The sequence below is a fragment of the Pinus tabuliformis genome, chromosome Q (genome assembly GCF_031772625.1).
Source record: "Pinus tabuliformis cultivar Carrire ecotype Pingquan chromosome Q, CPIR1, whole genome shotgun sequence".
NCBI lineage: Eukaryota > Viridiplantae > Streptophyta > Pinopsida > Pinales > Pinaceae > Pinus > Pinus tabuliformis.
Window position 1 is genome coordinate 1,050,317,338 of NC_142296.1, and position 20,443 is coordinate 1,050,337,780.

At 33.2% G+C, this 20,443-nt stretch overlaps 2 pseudogenes; both read left to right on the forward strand.

Moving 5' to 3' along the window:
- The window catches only part of LOC149223105 (aspartic proteinase A2-like), a 53,781-nt pseudogene extending 39,983 nt beyond the window's left edge, over positions 1-13,798 (forward strand).
- A 561-nt stretch (positions 13,799-14,359) lies between these two features.
- LOC149223106 (GEM-like protein 5) lies at positions 14,360-15,468 on the forward strand (annotated as a pseudogene).
- The last annotated feature ends 4,975 nt before the right edge of the window (positions 15,469-20,443 follow it).

Sequence of the window (20,443 nt, forward strand, 5' to 3'; positions counted from 1 at the left end):
CAATAGAAGCAATGTAGTCTGGCAGCAGGAGAAAAATTGTGGTGGCTCAAGGAAGTTGAGATTATAACAGGTTTGAAATTGTTCTTGGATTTCCCTATATTAATTAGGGAGATGGATATATCATTGTTCTTCTACTTGAACCCTAATAGAAATCTTATTATCTTCTATGACATGTTCTACCTAATCATCAATAGTTGATTCTATGAGTAACTCCTATTCAACAATAAATTATTTCTTCTATAATAGCGGACCCAATAGTATAATTATATACTAATAGTAATATCATCTATCAATTTAGTATCGGTTGTAACAATACATTAAATATGAGATCTAATAAGCTATATAGTAGATCCAATAAGTTTTTTGGTAGATCCATTGATTTGTATGAATATTTTAGGAGTATCAGTAATGAACTCATCAATTGCAAGTTGTAGAGGTGACACCATGGAAACATGTTTAGATATTGATTCCATAGAAATAGGTTTGGGTATTTCCTTTGTATCAATCCTTCCTCTTATAGGGTCACTTTTATGGGTCACGAAAGGTGACCAAGAATATTTATCAAGAACTTAGGCAAGAATGAACATCCCTTTATGATATTTTTCTCCTTTAATTTTTTCCTAAGGACCTTCAATTTTTGTCTTGACTCCTTATTTTCCTTCCTCAACATATAATTTTGCCTTTCAAAATTATAATAGGAAGGTTTCATAAATATTTACCTTGTAAGAGTATCAACATCCTTTTCTTTACTTTTTTTACTAGTTCCATAGCAATGTCTTCAAAAGTTTCTATGGAAAAAAATTCTTTTTTTTGTAAAGTTTTGTAAAGGAATTTCAGTAGTCAGTCTTTGAATATTCTTGATGCATTTGTAGCAACTTATTCTTCAATAGGTGAAACTGATTCTAAAACAACTTATTCTTTAATAGGTGAAACTAATTTTAAAACAACTACTACTTTCATATCAACTTGTTTTACAAAAACTTCTTGTGGGGTAGTACTCGATGTCTCATGAGAAGTTTCTATAACAATTTCCCCTACTATTATTTTTTGTTTAACAATAGTAAGATTTTCTTATGTTGGTTCTTGTTTAACAACATTCATTTCTTCTCCCTTGTAGACCATATTGTTGGATTGAATAGAAGAAACCCTTGTGAACGATTCTTGTGTAGTAGCAATACAACTTACTAGTGCTAGATTTTTTGTAGCATAGCAATATTGTCCTAAGGACCTGCCACATTTGCTACACCATTGAATCTTGTCATCTTTTTCTTTGGAATTTTAACTAAAATCCCAACTTTTGTGGATCTTTCTCTTTTTCTTGTGGATGAAATCACTCCTATATCAATAGGGACTTCTTCAACAATAGAGCATGGTTGAATTTCTTCTCTTGGAGGGAATTCACTAGTGGTTTAACATCCTTTTTAATATAAATAGAATTTGAGGGTTGTACTTCTTTCTTAGGTTGATCAAAAATATGCTGATGTTTCTCAACACCTTCTTCCTCTTATTGTTCTTGTGCCTCTTCTTGTTGTTGTTCATCTACTACTTCTTCTTTTTGTTCCTTTACTTCAACCATATATGCTCTTTGAATTTGAGAAGCTCTTTATAAGAAAGCTTCCCATGACTTATTTTTCTTGGTTGAGGCATCCAAAATCAATAGTTTAACCGTCTTGTGAAGAGCGACACTTAAGTCAATATTTCTCATATCTCTGATGTTTTGTGTTGCCAACTATGGAATCTTCAACAAAAAGTAGGGAATATCGATTAGCTGTTGGAGATGTAGGTGTGAGAAAATTTAAAATGATAGCTAACAACAACCTATGTCATTCTTCATAGGTTAAATATTTTTTCGCAAAATATGCTACAATTGGCCATGGTTGGTGTTGTCACTCACTGGAAAATTTGTTTTCAGCTATCTAAAGTATAAAAGAACAGAAGAGATTTCAGCCATATTCCAAGCCACAAAATACCTCAAAGCTAAATCGAAACTCCTCCAATGGATAGTGATCAGAATTAGCTTTACAATGGTATATTGAACTCCTCAAATCGACTCCGGAATCAAAAGTTAGAGCAAATTGAAGTTACCCTTGAAAAACCAAAAGACAAGGAGAAAACCTCGGATCCTACATATCAGATTTTTTTTAAGCAGTGCTAGTGGAGATCAAAGAATATCAGGGATCTCTGATCATTGACATCAAAAATCGGATATTAGAGGTCCAAGGCCTTGGGTTTATCGCATTATCATAGAATATCAGTGATACCGGAGATCGGCGATTAGAGCTACATGGTCATATTGGTGTTCGGGGCATATGGCACATAGTATATCGGAAATCACATATCGGAGAATGTTATGACATGAAATTGCTGCAAATCAGAGAAAGTTAAAATATGGAAAACGCTAATAATGTTAAAGTGCTAAGAATGCCTTGAAATATTTAACAAAGGAAATCAGTCACAAAACAAGAAGAGGGTTGACCTTTTCTCTCTCCTCGAGGGGGCCACGTGGCTGAACATCATTGGATCTGATACATGACACTTGGCACCACATGGTTGGTTTTGATAAGGGACATGGGGCAACTGACATTAGCATGGTGTGGTCGTATGGTAGAAACATGGCAGGAAAATTCAATGTTTTGAGGGATCATAAGGGGCCAAAATAGGGAAACACGTGTAACCACTCACAAGGTGACATGTGGCATACGAAGATGTCACATCGACGATTGGTGATCGAATGATGAGAATTGTTTCTCCTAGTGAAACCTTCGATTTCAATTCACTGATAAAGGGGCTTTTACACAAGGGCTGGCCCACAGTCATATAAAGAACCATAGAACCAAGGGTTAAGCAAAAAATGTGATATGTGTTCGACGATTGGTGAAGTGAAGTTTTGTGTACAAAATTTAGATCCTCAAGTGGAATTGGCCAATAAGGGAGCTCCAATATGGGGGTTTGCTCACAATTGTAAAAATATTAAAGGAGGAAAGGCAAGGGGCTAAGAACCGAGGGTGATCCCGCATATCGGTGATCGCAAGTTCTAGATGGTGCAACATTACGCAATGTTAGGAAATCGCCAATTGCGATATCCTGATACCATGGGCCCAAAGCGGTGAGGATAGGTGGCATAAGGCAGAGTTGGAGACCGAGCACTAAAGGGCTATCGCAATTGGATATTGCAAGCACATCGCAGCTCCAATGTAAAAGGCCTAACTAGAAACCTTTGATATATTGGGCTATTGCAAGGTCGCTAGAGAAACTCAAAGGAATTGGGCATTAATATATTTACAAAGGAAAAAGTCCCCCTCGATAGAAAAAAGGGCCCTAGTACCTTAGGGATAAGCACCCGGTCATAGACCCCAAGCATATGATGAAGAAGTACTAAGAGGGATCAAAGAGAAAGGGACCTAAAGGGATCAGAGTTCATTGTTTCATAGAGATTATTGTGTGTAAATATTGTGACAGTCATAATCCTTGATATTAAATTGTGGTTGTTTTATGAGGCATGTTACATTCCGATAGCGTAGTACAGGACCTTTAAATATGTAATGGGTAGGAATCCGAGATATCTAATGGATATATGGGAACTCAGGAAGTCTTAATGGCTCAGCATGGAGCTCCACTCAGTCATATTAAGGAAGGATAGCTAGGTCAACCTCCACTTCCTTTCTATGGTAGGTAACCACAATTAATCTCTTCTAGCTCCATAGAGTGGGGGAAATCAGACACTTAAGGTGCAAATGAACGAAACTAGCCAAGAAACAAGAGAGGCACATTGAATCAGAGACATAACCTAAGTAGAGGTTGTAACAGGGACGACAGGGAGATATTTTCCTCACCATCATTCATATTTCCTTTTTTTTTTATTCTGTATTTCTATGTATTTTCAAGAAATGAATCAAATCCTTTAGAATCATTTTGATGGAAAAGATATCACACACCGAGACAACTAGTGTAATAGACAGCCGGAGCTTAGGCCCAGATATTTTGTAACCATTTTAAAAAGCTCTCCCTCTCCTTATAAAATGGAGGAAGAAACACTTGGAATAGGTTACAGAATTCTGCACCCGAGGGGTCCAAATTATGTGATTCCACTTTTGGTTCTATTTTCGTGTTCATGAGGGACTTGAGATGTATATTGCTAAATGTAATAGACTAGTGGATGGGACTCATTTTGAGTATTAATGAAACTCTTTGGCGATTCCAATCATGACAACGCGCAGTATGTTTCCTTCTTCGTATATCGAACTTCATGTATGCTTTTCTTTCTTCAAAATAGTGTAATGAAGCTATTGGTTTCTCTCTGATTCATGGATGTATCTAGGCTACTAAATAGTGAATAATACTTGTGTATAAGAAAAAATTACTTGTATTAGTTTATAATATGCAGTACCTGTATGAGCATATATTTGCTTATGTTGTTTAGTGATAAATGTATCCATGAGGCATAGAGCATAAGACATTAATTTGTGCTCCACGCTTTCTGCTCTTTCATCTCCTCCCTCTCCATATTTCTATTAGAACATTATTGCTTAGGATTTTGTATTGTAACCAACCATATGCACTGAATTCTCTCCTTTCTTTCCTCCTCTTCATATTACTACGACCAATATTAAAACTACCTGTTGTGTGTCGGCCACCATAACGAGACATTTCTCTTTGATATTGGCCCGATTTACCCCCTAAGCATTGGGATCCATGTATTGGCTTGAGTTTACCTTGATGAAGGCCTATTGAACCAACCCCCCTTTGTTATATTTTCAAACTACGTGACAATTGGAGTGCAACATAAAGCCCCATTGATAATATTACAAAACACTCCTCTCTTTATGATGTCCTATGCACTATTCTACAATCAACCTAGAGGCTATCTCTAGGAAGCTTTCATATCTCCTGAAGCACTTATGCTACAGGTGCTAGAAAAAGCGACAACAGGTGGCATAGGGAAATATGCTTCACACCTTTTTTCCCATTCTCAACTATTTCATAACCCACCAAGAAGTTAATCCAACCATCATACAATGTAACCTTTCTATGGAACTACCTTTCCATGTTTATGGTAAACCAGTTAATCTAGAAACGAGTTCTTCAATCACTTTCACATGAATCTTGTGCGTAATGACTAAGAAAAAATAGAAACTTTGTGAAATATCAAGAGTAATAGAGGAATCAAACCCTTGCAACTACTTAAAATATGTTATCTAGCTTGCATTGAAAAAAATTGGTATACCTCCAAATTGTTTTGCAATTGGGCTAGGATTATGGGTTGATACCTCACTACAATGCCTCCCATCATGAAGAGTAGTAACGTTTAGTAGCAAAAAAATAAGAGTAATAGAAATCACTATCCTAGAGTAATAGTGAGTAATAACAAGCATTGTCTCGGGGAAGTAGCAAGTGAACAATGTCTCAAAATAATAACATCAACCATGTACACAATGTTCAATTGGTAAGGATGACACCATTTGGCCTTCCAAATTAGAAATACAAGGGAAAAATTGGATCCATAGCTACTAAAAAATTGGATTTGTAGCTACTAAAACATGAACTGATTAGCCATATCAAATAGGATCCATAGCAAGAATGGTTTACAACAAATTATGAAACTAGATCTATAGCAATCAATGAAGTGGACTTCACCTGATTTTGCAATAATGGTGAAATCTAGTTGTATGGTAATTGGTGAAATATGGTTCTGCAGCAAATAGTGAAATTCAATTTTGTAATAAAAGGGTGAAATTAGGTTCTGCAGAAAAAAATGAAATCAGGTTTTGCAACAAACAATGAAATTAGGTTTTGTAGCAAAAGGCGAAATTCAGTTCTACAATACATGGTGAAATTAGTAAGACCTAGAATAAATTCGAGTGCCTCTCCTTGAGATATGCTCCTCCTCCTAGAATAGAATTACTTGTGCAAAAGGAACCTATAACAATTTTGGCTAAAATTTCCTATAATTTTGTCAATGTTTGAGTCAATAAATCAACTCTTAGGGTCTAATATTTTACTTAAGGAACTATTAATCTTAGGGCCTAATATTTTCAATTTGGACATTAAAAAAGTCTCAAAGAAGTTTCCAATGCAAACTGAAGATGTACCCCAATCAATGCAAAATAATGTTAGTATATTGGAGAAAATCACCAACTTTTCTCATGAAACAGATCCCCATCTATAAGAGTTCAGATGGATTTTTCAATATTATGGTGTTTAATAGGGTTTGCAGATTTGAGATATGTATTTATACAGAGGAGAAAAGACATGGAACAGAAATCCCCTATTCCAATGGGTAATGATTTCAACATTTGTCTTAAATCTCGTAGGAGTTTCATCAAGCAAAGTTGCTAATCTTGGACTTGGTGCTATTCAGGTGTTCTTGTTTGCTGATTTGTTACTTACATGATTTCAAATATAATTTTTTCAGTATCTAATCAACATTTTTGTGATAAGCCTTTAGGTTTTAACTTGATGGTTGTTATACAGGTTGTCATGACTGCTTTCACTGCATGGTTGATGGACAAAGCTGGAAGACGGCTCCTCCTCATGGTACGTTATCTGCTGCTGCCAAGGATGTATTTCTTTGGCCACCATGACATTTTTTGTATGACTTGAATTCAGTCATAGTAATTCACATGAGATTGTTTCAATTCTACAGATCTCAGCTGGGGGAATGGGTATCTTCCTTTTTCTTGTTGGTCTTGCATTCTTCTTGGAGGTAATATCTCTAAAATATTTGTTACTTCCTGAGACAATCAGTGAGGAAGCATTCATCTATTTGTGGTGTGGAAGCAAGAGTATTTGGCTTCTGTTTGGCATCAAATTATCATCCAAATGTCTTCTGGGACAACAAGATTGGGCTGAGATTCAGGGAGACTAGGCAAGGGTTTTTGTGCTCATATTTGATGTAGCGGCCCATCTTGAGAACCTTCTTGTGGCAACTCAATTGTTGTAGGGTTAAATAAACTCAATTTCTGTAGGGTTAAATCCTCAACAATGTACTCTCTTGAGGTTTGGTCTGAGGTTAATTCATCCTTCTATGATAGCGAATGGCTAGAATTAGTCATATTATGGAAATAGCTACCTCATAGGGACATTTGATGGTAAAATCTCACACTAAGGGTCAAATTAGAGTTATGTTGAGAGAAACTAGTTTGTCTTTTATGGTCGCTAAACCCTCCTGAGGTCCGGTATGGGTAGCTAGGATCTGTTTGGGGCAACATGGGATGATTAAAGAGTAGTGTCATAACCTATGTAACCTTCTCAAAGGAGTTCTGTGGAAGAATCTTGAGACTGGGGCATGATCTAGGCATCATATCACCTCTATGTGGATTTGTGGCAACGAGAGAATTCTAAGGTGTGTTTGCAACAAACATTTATGACTTATCTTACATCCCATTGTTAGAGACATTTCCTAATGTTGGGCTTCACTACTAAGTTTCATTGCAGTTTAGACTGTAATGTGTTTTAATATGTTATGCATTATGAGGTTACCCATTGTAATGAATACCACTTCCCCACATTTTGAAATAAATTTTTTAATCGAGTCATCTTGATATTTATGTCATATTTTGTGGGAGAGTTGAGAAGTTAACAATCATCTAGAAGTTTATCATTTACATGTAGATGAGTCAAGAAGTAGTAACCTATCCCTCATTTATAATCATCTGGTTTGGTGTTTTGAAAATATCCTTAAGGAGACTAGTGTGGGAAAAACCCCTTTTTGATTGTATGTTCTTACTCTTCATTGTCATCTTTATTCCTGCATGCATTAATATGTTAAAGTTTTCATTTTCATAATTATATGTTGTTGTATATTCCATTTATTGACTTCTTGTGGATGCATGCTTAATGATTATATTCTACTATTTTCCCACTTAGTCTTCTTTTATTGAAACTCTCTGACCTTGCCACAAATATTTCTCTTTAAGATCCAATCATTAAGTTGCTTGTCCTTCTTTGTACGAAACTGTAGTGTGTTTTCCGATTGACCTGCTAGTCATACACTTAGTTTTATCCATTAACACATCCTTTCTCTAGTGTAATATGCTGTAGCTACTCTGTTCATGCCACTTCCCATCTTTTTGAACCCTTTCACACTTTTTAACTAAAATCCAAACTTTATGAGTTTTGTTGTGGTGCATTTTCCTTTTACGACTAAGAGATGTTAAGATCATGTGAACTTTTTAAGACTTTATCTTTCTCATTTTTCTTTTGCATAATGCATTTCGAGGGGGATTGTCATCTCAGATTGTCATTTTAGATTGTAATTGATCCGAGTTTTTTATTGGTTGTGAAGGAAAATCCTATGATATTCAGTATGGAAGTGGTGCAATCTCTGGATATTTGTCTCAAGATGATGTCATAGTAGGGGACCTTATTGTGAAATACTAGGTTGGAAATTTTCTTATTTCAAAAATATCCAACAATTTAAGCTTTGTTTTTTTGTCACCAGAGTATTTTGAAAGTTATATTGTCATTTTCTAGCATAGGTTTTTACTGAGACAACATGTGATCCAAGTCTAACATTCTTACTACCCAATTTTAATGGTTTCCTTGTGCTTGGATTTCAAGAAATTGCAGTTGAAAAAGTTTTCCAGTCAAGTGAGTATCTTCTTTAAGTGAAATCATGAACTAGCTTAGGTTCACCTTCCAAAATGTGTAATTTTTTTCTTTTCCTTTGCTTGGAATTTTTTTAAAATGAAGGAAACTTTCATTACTATATAGGAATAGTTTGGACAGATGTACAATGGGGACTTTAAACTACTTCATATGACCTGACTCAAATGGAACTGAAGAAGCTTCCCATTTTTAAAACTGTCCATAACTTCACAATTTCAAAACCTAACTAAGGCTTTCAAATGTATTGGATTTTTCTCTGAGTAAACAAGTTCTAGCAACTTTTTTTGTGTGAAAATTAGTAGGAGCTAGATTCCTGTTGTCCATGTAAAATATAAATCTAAAGCTCAAATATCAGTAGTCGCTTTGTGCTATGAATTTGACAGTAGGAACAAAAAGAAAATTAAAAAATAAATGGTCATTTATGGGCCTAATTTTCCAATCGGTGACATGGAACTCTCTGAAATTGACTTTAAATCTATGTTGGAGGAATGATTTGTTTCCCATCGCTGTTAAGATCGTTGATGCTAATATTAGAAAAGTATGTACTTAGTCATGAAGTGAATCTACAGACATCACTTTGATGAAGTGTGTGGGAGAATAAGGGTTTATGACTCCTTTCCACCATGGAAACTTTCCGCAGTCTATTGTATTGGGAACGAAAGCCACATTGCATGTAATTTTTGACATTAGTTATCATCTCCAAACAGTGTCCCAATTCCAAGTATCAAACAAAATTTCCTGCTTGGGGGTCGAGACATAATCAATATATTTCTCCTATCTCTTTGTGTTATGAATATTTTCTTTTGCAATTCCAGTCATTATATCTTATACAACCCATTACATGTCCACATTTGTCATGAGAAGCCCCATTCCCTTGAATCATGATGTCTTGACAAATCCCTCGCATTGGATTTGAACCCCCACAATTGAGCTACTTCTTACACCAATTGGATCCTCTTTTGTCATGACTGGAACTCCACTTTGTTGCATCATGATTAATATCTATTGAGATATGTAGCGAAGTGGTGCATTGTGATGTGTCCTCTGTGTAGCCCCTCTACCATCCTATATTTCCTTACTTATTTTTGAGGTCCCAATCTTGTTCTTTGTTTCTCAACCAGAGAGAACCACTGATGATTATTTTTCTTCGTTGTAATATGTGGCTTATTTCCTCACTGACCAGGTTTTGGATCATTTGGGATGGTTCCACTTAAACCTTTCGAGATCCTCCCCAAAAGGGTTCAGATCTCCAATTGTCTTCAACACCAAAGTGGAATTTTTTATCCTAGATTGCTTTCTTCATTAATATTTTCAAGGCCCTCCCATGTTGGCTATATATATAGAGACAATCAAAGTTGAACTAGTAGATAGCACAAAGAAGCCTTATCTATGGAATATACTATTATTTTTATAAAGCTAACATTTCACAAGTACCAGGCATATCTTATATAATTAGTCAATATTGAGTCCTTTTGTTGGCTTCTGAAGGATAGCATTTGTTTCTCTAACAATCTAGGGAAATTTACTCTGCAATATATATATATATATATATATATATATATATATATATATATATATATATATATATATATATATATAGATATATATATATATATATATATATATATATATATATATATATATAGATATTAGATGAAACACTCTTTCTTCTTGGAACGGGTATAACAACCAAGGCCTTGTCAAAGAACCAGTCTTTTCATTTTGGATGAACAAGAATGTGGATGAGGTCGTTGGAGGAGAGATAGCCTTTGGCGGTGTAGATCCTAAACACTTCAAGGGTGAACATCAATGTTCACTAGTTACTTGAAAGGTTTACTGACATGTATGTTATAGAATCATGTAATTCTTCCATGTTTAATATTGACTATAGTTAAGGTTAACTACATGCATGTCATCTTCTTGGTATGCATTGTAATTACTGGTAGGTACATTATGGGGTTATTCTACTCTTCTAACTTGATGTTGTTATTTATTTTAGTTTTATATGGGAGACATCGTCATTGGAAATCAATCAACAAGTGTGCATGAAGTGCTTCATCTTATTCAATAGATTAAATGATCACTTCTTATGGAAACTTATGAAAATATTGATGGAATTTTATGAACATATAACTACAGGTTTTTGTGTTAGACGCTGTGTTGCAATTACAAATTTTGGAACTTCTTTGCTAGTTGGCTATTGGTAAATCCTACAAAAATTTGATCTTTTTAAGTTGTTATATACAAGTTAGTGGGCTCATCTATGTGTGTGCACCAAAAATATTATAAAATTCACAGAGTTGTGGCACATTTTATGTTGCTTGTGCATTCATAAGTGACAAGTTAATGCTTAATAATGCTTAGTTGATGTAGTATCTTTGTAGTATGAAAGATAAATAGTTAAAACTGATTTCAAGAATTTTCTCATGTTTGAGTTCCAGGAATTTTTATATATGATTATTACATTATTTAAGCCAAGTATTTCTATCTATTTTTGTAATTTTATATACAAGGTAGGCTCTTTACATCATTTGTTTCTCTTATGTGTTGTTTTGATAAAATTTTGCCCCATATTCTATGGTTTATGGATTGTGTTTTGATTTGTACTTAACTTCCTAATATTCTATAACTGTGATGTGAAAGTAGTCTGGGTGTTCATGTTCGTGAATATTATTTCATTAACATTGTTGATTATATTTTTCTATAATCTTTGAAAATTTGGTTGAGAAGAGTTTTTGTAAATTGTCTCACATGCAGGTCATTATAACACAAATCAATAATGTTATCGGTGCCTCGAGTATTTTCACCCATGAATGAAAATAATAGTATCAAAATATGGGGATGTGATTATGGAGTTCTTGATGGCACAGATCCATCTTTGATTTATCAAAGGATACAAGAATTATTCTAAGAAAATGTCACATGTAAGATTTCACTTTAAATATAAATGCTTTTGGCCTGAAGGCAAGTGGATATATGCCATTAGGTAGGTTGGATTTCTTTTGGAGACCTCGGCTGAGTAAAGAATTTATGGATTTATTTTGGAGACCTCAGCTAACTAAAGAATTTCTCCTGCCATCACCTAAAATGAATTGCATTGTTTACAGAAAAATCCTCAAAATATTTGCTCATAGATTGGCTTGTGCTCTTATGATGGTGCAAGAGATGTTAGGTGAGATTCTTTTTATTTTGTTTTTGTTGAAATTATTGTATACAGTCCAACTATGTAGTCATCAATAATTTTTTGGAATTATGTGCATTTAAATCCCCCTTATTAAGATTTATTTATGAAGTTGAAAATTGTTGTTCTCTGCAACACAAGAATATCTAGTGTCTTAGAAGAAACCCATGAAAAAGATACATTCTCTAGAATTAGTGATGGTATGTGCACTTCTTGACAGATGGAATTTGTGTGGGTGCATAACCAAACTACTCGGAACTAGACTAAGAAGCAAATTATGGCCTATTTAAATCAAGTAATGAGAGTTACTCATCCTTTGTGATGAATATTTTTATTTTGCACGGATGTTGAGATTTGTTTTAGTAGATGTCATTTTATACCAGTGCTTATGATTCTTGAATGTAATGTTTAGCTCTATGAACAATTGTCGAGTCCTAATGGAGAATCAATTGTTGATTTTGATCAAATATCAAGCATGCCAATTGTTTCATTTTCAATTAGAAATAAAACGTGTAGTCTCACACTAGATAAGGTTCAGTTCATTCCCAAATAGAAAAATCCTTTTTGTTGTATGAATGACTCACTCTGCAGTATTCAGGTATTTTCTATCATCTATAGTTTGTCATTGTAAAAAAGTAGTTCGTTAGGACTCATGCATTGTAGGAAAATGTTGAAGAAATGCATCTATGTTAGAATTGTGCATCTAAATCTTGTAGTAAAAAAAGTTATAATTATGGCATTCTTTTTTAAGAGAGCTTAATTTTAGCTTTTGTTTTTGGTTTTATACTTTGATTCCTAAATTCACATTGAACTTTCTTGAATTATAAATAAGCGTATCCAAAAATCATGGTAAACAATTGAAATCTTCCAATGAAATACCAAGCTTCACATTTTTTGGGTTGTGTTTTATGGGTATTATCATAATATGACATGTCTCTTTTTCACAACTACCAACAACTGCAAAAGTTTCCACTAGTTGTGATTTTGTATATATATTATAGCTCATCTTTCGAATTTTGAATATTGTGATATTGTTCATTTGATACATTCTTTTGAGATGAACACATAAGTTTATAATTTCAAATGTCAATTCTCTCTTTTTGTGATTGTAAGTTGGTAAAATAATAATCTTCGACCACCTGCTCCATCTCTCCCTCTAAAGCAAAATATATTGCCTAAGGGGCCATTTGTATTTTCATTTGTGACTAGAATGACTTCCTACTATAATTCAAACTTAGAAATCCATTCACTAACTTAGGAATAAAAAAATGAGCCTTGCCTTTTGAAATGATAACCATGTCAAAGAATATTAAACCTTTTCTTTTTTGTTGTTCCCATCTGGAAAGATTTGGGTTATCTGACCAATTGAATTACCATGCACTTCTATATTTTCCATGTCATTTTTCTTCACTTTATAGTATAGCTTTGGAGTTGTCTCATCTCAAGACCACTATTTCCTTTAATAAACAATAACAAAACCTTTTCCTTGGTGTGATTGATGTATATACATAAATACTATGTGCTATTTTGGATATTTTCTGCACCCTTGAATCTTGAATGTAAAGCTAGATTTCTCTTGAATATCATAAGTAAATATGTAATTTCTCCTTTCCATTCAAAAAGGAGAATATATTTATAACTAATGGCTTTGATGCTACTCTAGTGGTAGTGTTGGAAAATAATTGGTTTTTATGCTATTCTTATTTTGGTTGCAATACATTCTTAAAGTTGGTGAAGGTTCTATAGCACAGTGTGTAAGTAGTTTTATGGTTTTGGATGTCCATCTACCGTTGAGTCCTATATGGTATGTTACACAACTGGTTCTATATTGTTTATGATATGTCAAGGACATTTTTAGAACATGGTTCCAATTTCAATTCAAACTTTTCAAAAGTATGTTTCTTAGTTTATTTATCACGTTGCAGGATTCTTGGGGATATTTTCATGGGCATGTACCACACAATGTTTGATTATGGAAACTTTAGAGTGGGATTTACTAAATTTGTTTGAAGATAGGAATATCATCTTATATGGTGTGATATTGCAATATTTTTATTACTTTCTCTCATGTGAAATGTAGGATGGAACCACACATCTTACTTCAAGAATTATTTCTTTCAGTGCCCTTTGTTGATATATATTCTCTTGTATAGCGAAGCTTAGTCTCTATAAATACTATTGAAATATTTTTAAGTACAAGAAAGATTAATATATACAGTTAAAATTTACTTGGAAATATTTTGCTTGAATCTAGACATTGAAACATTTCGAAATTTGATAGAATATGTTTTAATTCTAATTTGTATAATATAAACCAGATTATGTTCTAAGCCATGTTTTCTTAAAATTTATTTCTTGTAAACTAATGCTAATAGGTAGAATTTGTTGCTTCTCTACTTCTACTATGCCTCTATGTAAGCATCTCTTTTTTGGGGTTTTCTTCCATCATGGATTTGTGAGTTGTAGGAAACAAAAAGGGTCATGATTATGAAGATGTCAGTACTACATATGTTGGAGATAATGCCAACAAGGATCGAGCTTGTGTAAACTGGGAGGTGGATGATTTATATGATGTGCTTGAAAAGCTATTTTCAAAGTAGCAAGAATCAGAGGCAACTCAAGCATAATATCACCATGATGCTCACATTCCCATTTTTTATCTGGGGTAAATATACATGTTATTTATATGCATTAACATTTTTCACTAGCAGTTATCATTTTTTATTGTGTATTGAATTTATAGAATTTTAGTATGGAGGGTTATGAGATAATGATCTTCACTGAGTTATGGCTTTGTTTGTGTTGTGTACAACTAAGGTCGATGCATTCTTAAAGTGCTTGCATAGATGGTGCAGAAATGCTAATGTCCTAGTTGACAATTTTTGGGTTCATAGTAAGTCTCTAAACCTTTCTTTTTGCATAATCTTTTGATATGGAAAAAAAATGATATTTCATATAATTTCAATATAAACTGCTCATAGAATGCATCTTCTTTTTCATTGTGTTCAATGAAGCTTGGGGGAAGCATGTCTAAAACAATATGGGGAAATTTGAGCTTGGGGACCAAAATAGTAGCTCAAGGTGGAGTTGACAAAATGTTTAAGTTGAGCTTCAATGTTGGTCCAACATAGAAGCTCTTGAAAACTTCATCTTGTTACTTGTCAACCAGCAGTGGCCCTATGGCAGGGCTACTATTCATATCAATAGAAAAGGTAACCTTTTGCAGTGACTGTCCACTCTCCTTCACATCTTCTCAAGGAAGGAATGCCTGTAGCTACTACAAGGTAATACATACATTATCACATTAATTCCAGACTAATGTTTGTGAATTCAACTTTATTTTAATGTTTTCTTTTTATTGGGTGTATTACAGTGGCCCTTTCCTAGGTTTCCAAAAGAAATATTTTACATGTTTCCAAAAAATATTTTTTATGAAGCTTGCATTTCTTGAGTATTTTTTTTAAACATAAATTCCTTCAATAATCAAAGATCTATAACTAATATTTGATTTATTGGATTGGATATTATAGGTGGCTATACCTCTTAGAAGAGTGAGATTAGTGAAGCCATGTTAGAATGTGAACAAGCATTCAGAGAAATATATACAAATCCAGATTGTAGATAATCATGAATTCTGATTCATGGGTTTCTTTTCTTATTTTCTGCAAACATATTCATAAATATTATCATGCAAATGCTTAATTAGCTTCACGATCTTGATTTGCAGACAGATCAACTTGAAACTTGGATTTCAGCAAACCATACATCTGCTTGTTTATGTTCACGATAAGGTGTATGTTTTACTCACTATTTTATTTTTCTCACTATGCTTTCTCACGTGAAACTTGCTTTGAAATCAATGTTGACATCAAGAAGCAAGCATATTCTAAATTTTTCACACAATAATTTTTAGAAAGACACCCAAAAATAGTGAGGGAAAAAATATTGTATATCTAATTGATCATATTGTACATAATGTGCATTTCTCTTCATGTTTTTGTTGTGATGCAATGTATATGGCATTGTTCTACTCATAAATGTGCTCTAACATATCACTGAATTATGGTTATGTTGCTCATGGTTCTTTGAATGGAACGAAATGGGTCTATTTCCCAAAAAAATATTGTACATACATCTAGTTATTGATCATACATCTAGTAATTTTTAGAAAGACACCAAAAAATATTGTACATCTAGTTGATCATACTGTACATAATGTACATTTATTTTCATGTTTTTACTATGATGCAATGTATATGGAATTGTTATACTCATAAATGTTCTCTAACATATCACTGAATTGTGGTTATGCTGCTCATGGTTCTTTGAATGGAACGAAATGGGTCTATTTCCCACCAATGGTCTCTATCTCCTTGTAGTTCTCTTTGCTTCCCTCAATTTCCTCTATTATTATCTTTGAGTAAGAATGTGTTGCTTTTAGTCTTCTTGTAATGCTCTTTCTGCATCCACACTTTTGCTAGTGTCTCAAAAGACAATTTGCTCTAGTCTGCTAGAATTTGTGTCCATTTACTTCTGTCATCTCCTTGCATTTTCATTGAGAGTCACCATTATTTATGTCCAAAAGATGTTTGAGGATTAAAGGATACATGTGACACTAGTGATGGTGAACCAACATGGCAACAACATAAGGAATATGATGACATGAACATTAGTGATATTATGTGGTGCAACAAATAGTTTTTGTCTCTGTAAGCACTATTGGTACACGTGAAAGAGCATTAGATGGACCCACTATAACCAAAATCACTGATATGAGTCATTACTTTACTTTTTCTATAAGAGATACTTTGTTTACTATGGAGTTATTGTTTCTCGTTATAGTCAACACATTAAAGAAATCCTTCCTAAACTCAGAGTTTACTTCTCAGATGCTACTTAAAGACTTACCTGGAAACACCATATTAATTATTTAAGTGGGATAAAATACTAAGAGGAAAAACCCTTTATTTAGAAAGTGATGTTTTCTTTGTGTTGATATATTCTCTCTAGTTGAGTATGGTATAGATGTAATGTAATGTCATGTTTAACATTTTGACTCAGTCAAAATAAAACAAAACTAAAATTAAATTAAATTAAAAAAAATATATAAAATAAGACAAAAAATTAATAACTATATTTATAATTAATAATTAAACTAGCCTAGATCCATTTTAACTCTCGATCTACCAAGTGTTGAGAGGGATCAAATCTCTTGAGATGAAAACCCTTTTTTATAGTGAAATGAGATTTGATCCCTCTTTGTGCTTAGTATATCCTGAGTTAAGATAGATATAAGCCGGTTTTATTATCTCCATACTAGTAAACCTAAGAGAAAAGTACTCATCCATATAAATTATGATAATTAGTAGAGTCACCTAGCAAGGAAATGGTATTATGTTTAAATAGTTGAGAGCCCACTTTTCTCTTAGAACTTGCAAGCTCTTTAAAAAGGAAAAATATTGCAGACAACATTATCATTGTTAGGCTTATTGTTTCATATTTCAGAGAGAAGAGAATGGAATGGTATTAGGGTAAGAAATCTTGGAGAAAGAGGAGAATACAACAATATCCTATGATTGATATTGCAAGAAGAATCTTCAGTTTAATCATAGGGAATTCAACAGGTGATCATAAACTTCCTTTAATTCAATAAATAATTAAAACAGGCTTCACCAACATGCTAGTTATTGTGCAATAACGTGTATGATCTATCTATTTTGTTTAATAACTTAGATGCTTTGCCCCTAAGTATGCATGTAGAACAAATATTTCTTAACTACATTTGAAGAGAGCCGAATATTAAAAAGTTTTATGCGTAAGTACATAAACCCATTGACTTATATTATCTGAGCAACAATAAAAATAATGTTCAAAACCATTTTTTGTACAAATGTCCATTCAACAACAAATTCTTCATAAGCTTCATGTTTCCTACATGAGAAGTCGTGCACATTTGGTCTTGCATCTATTTTTCCTTCCATTTATGTATAAGGTATGCAATACAACTTATAAACCATAATTACCTTTGCAATAAATATGGTCTATGTAACTGATGCATAATAAGTGAATGACATGAAAAAGACAAACAAAAAGATTTTCTCATAAGAACCAATTAGACAATAGATAAGTCACTAAATAAGTTTATATTTGTCCAATGCCAAAAATAAAATGTGGGACTAGATTGACAACAATTTCAATACTTTTGCAGTTTGTAATCACAAACTTCTAGTTTTTGGCTTGTTCTCTAGGTTATGAATATACATGTCCAAAACCACTCTTTGTACATATGCCCATTTAATAACAGATTCTTTAGAAACTTCTTGTTCCCTACATTAGATGTTGTATGCATTTGTTCTTTCACCTCCATCTCTTTCTATGTTCATATAAGAAACCTAATATAGATTGTAAACCATACTTTTCTTGATATGTGTGTCAGAGATAAAAGCAAGCATGGTAAGTGAATTACATGAAAAATCCAAATATATATATATATATATATATATATATATATATATATATATATATATATATATATATATATATATATATATATATATATATATATATATATATATTTTCCCCTGGAAAAATCAGTATATTTCATTGATAATCAGTTTTACATGAGAGTCAGTTTTGACATGATGTTCAGTTCCTTCTTAAATTGCACTACCACGCAGGGTATGCTGTCAGTGTACTATCAGTGAGTTTTTGTCATCAAAAATTTCAAAATAATTACAAAAAATTTCAGTCTATGTCTGTATTGCTGTCTACTAAATATAAAATATCAGCTAAGATGCTGCACGCTGATCCAGAGTTGGGTACTCTCGATCTATATAAGGCCGGTGGTAAAAAATCTGCTCCTGTAGATTGTTGATTTCCTTGATTTCCCATGTGCCTCTGTCCATCAACGCTGCCTCCTTCGAAAGCTTGTCGGCACTCCTATTATGCTCCCTGTAAATGTGAGAGATGGATATATGGTTAAATGCTGATTTAAGATCAAGTGCATCATGTAAGATAGTGCTGAGTGAGTGCATGTGACAAAATGCATTGCCATTTATCCAACTAATGATGAGCTGTGAATCCCCATATATGTTGATATTAGCACAATGGTGTCTCAGGGCAAAATGGAGAAGGTGGCGAAGGGTGATGAGCTCAGCGAAGTTGTTTGTCCCAGCTCCTAGGCCGACTTTGATTCTGAACTGATGATGTTCGTTTATGTGGAGGATAAATCCTCCACCACAGCTGTTTGTGTTGGCAGCGCCATCAAAAAAAGCCCATATATATATATATATATATATATATATATATATATATATATATATATATATATATATATATATATATATATATATATTCACATGTACCAATTAGATAATAACCATGTCATTATAAATGTTTATGTCTACTACCAAAACTAAAATATGGGACCATATTGACAGTTGTTTTAAGACCTTTGTAGTTTGTCATCACAAACTCCCTTTTTCACCCTATTCTAAACACATAGACTATGAATGCATATTTGATGCTTCTCTATGTAGTCATTGGCACCTCCATTTATTTCATTCTAATTGATGTGAACTAATAGTTATTTGTTTTCAAAATAGTTTATCATAAAGAGATGGTTTGGATTATGAAATTGTGATCCATGTTCTAATCTAAAGTATTGTATATCATTGAAATACTACAACTAAACCTAACCTTTCTTCTTCCTCCATAAGGCTTCTTTCCATGATCATGCTATACATATCACAACTCCATCACTTGGTGGTAAAATCTATCGATTGTTTTGCACATGCAACCATTTTGGAGGTTACTTGTGGAAAAGCTTTTTCTCCTTCACACACATTTTTGGTTAAGTTGCTTGGTTAAGAAAATGGTTACCTTGCAACATTTTGATTTTTCTCATAGAAGAAATGTATATTCACACCTTTCAAGGAATCATACATAAAATGAACACATGAACTAGAATTCATGATTATCGATAGCCTGAATTCATGACCTATCCATCTCATAATTCTAGTTCATGAGTTTCATTCCTAGCCCAAAGCACTAGTCGGAACATGAGCCTTAGACATATTGCCTTTATAATCCACAAAAAACATCTTGAGTTGTTCTCGAACACCTTATATGGTGCAAATATATTCATAAAGATTCATCAATTGATTTTTCATCATCATATAGATAAACTTTTATGTCATTTTATACATGTACCTAAAAAATATTCCTAAAACATTTTTTATATTTGTGTGCCTTAGACCATTAAATGCCACAAATCATTATTGAGATGTGCTTGAGTGTGGGTTGAGTAATTTTTCATTATGGGAGAACTAATATGCATCTACAATGTATATCAAAAGAATAAAGGTGCATTTTAGAATGCATGTGGGGCCATAAGAGAGGAACCATGTTACTATACTAGGGATATAAATATAAAGGGGTATAAAAAATGTTAATGAAAAAATGGGTACCTACAATATCTAGTGAAAGTAGGGTTTTTTAATTGGGAAGGTGTTTTGGGGTCATATTGGTTGGGGGTTAAATAAAGTGATTTTTAGAGGTATTTTCCAACATGTATTCAAATTAAGGGTATTGTTTAGTATTCCACGAATGCACGTCCTATGTTAAAAGTTCATTGAGTGAAACCCCCATGCATGT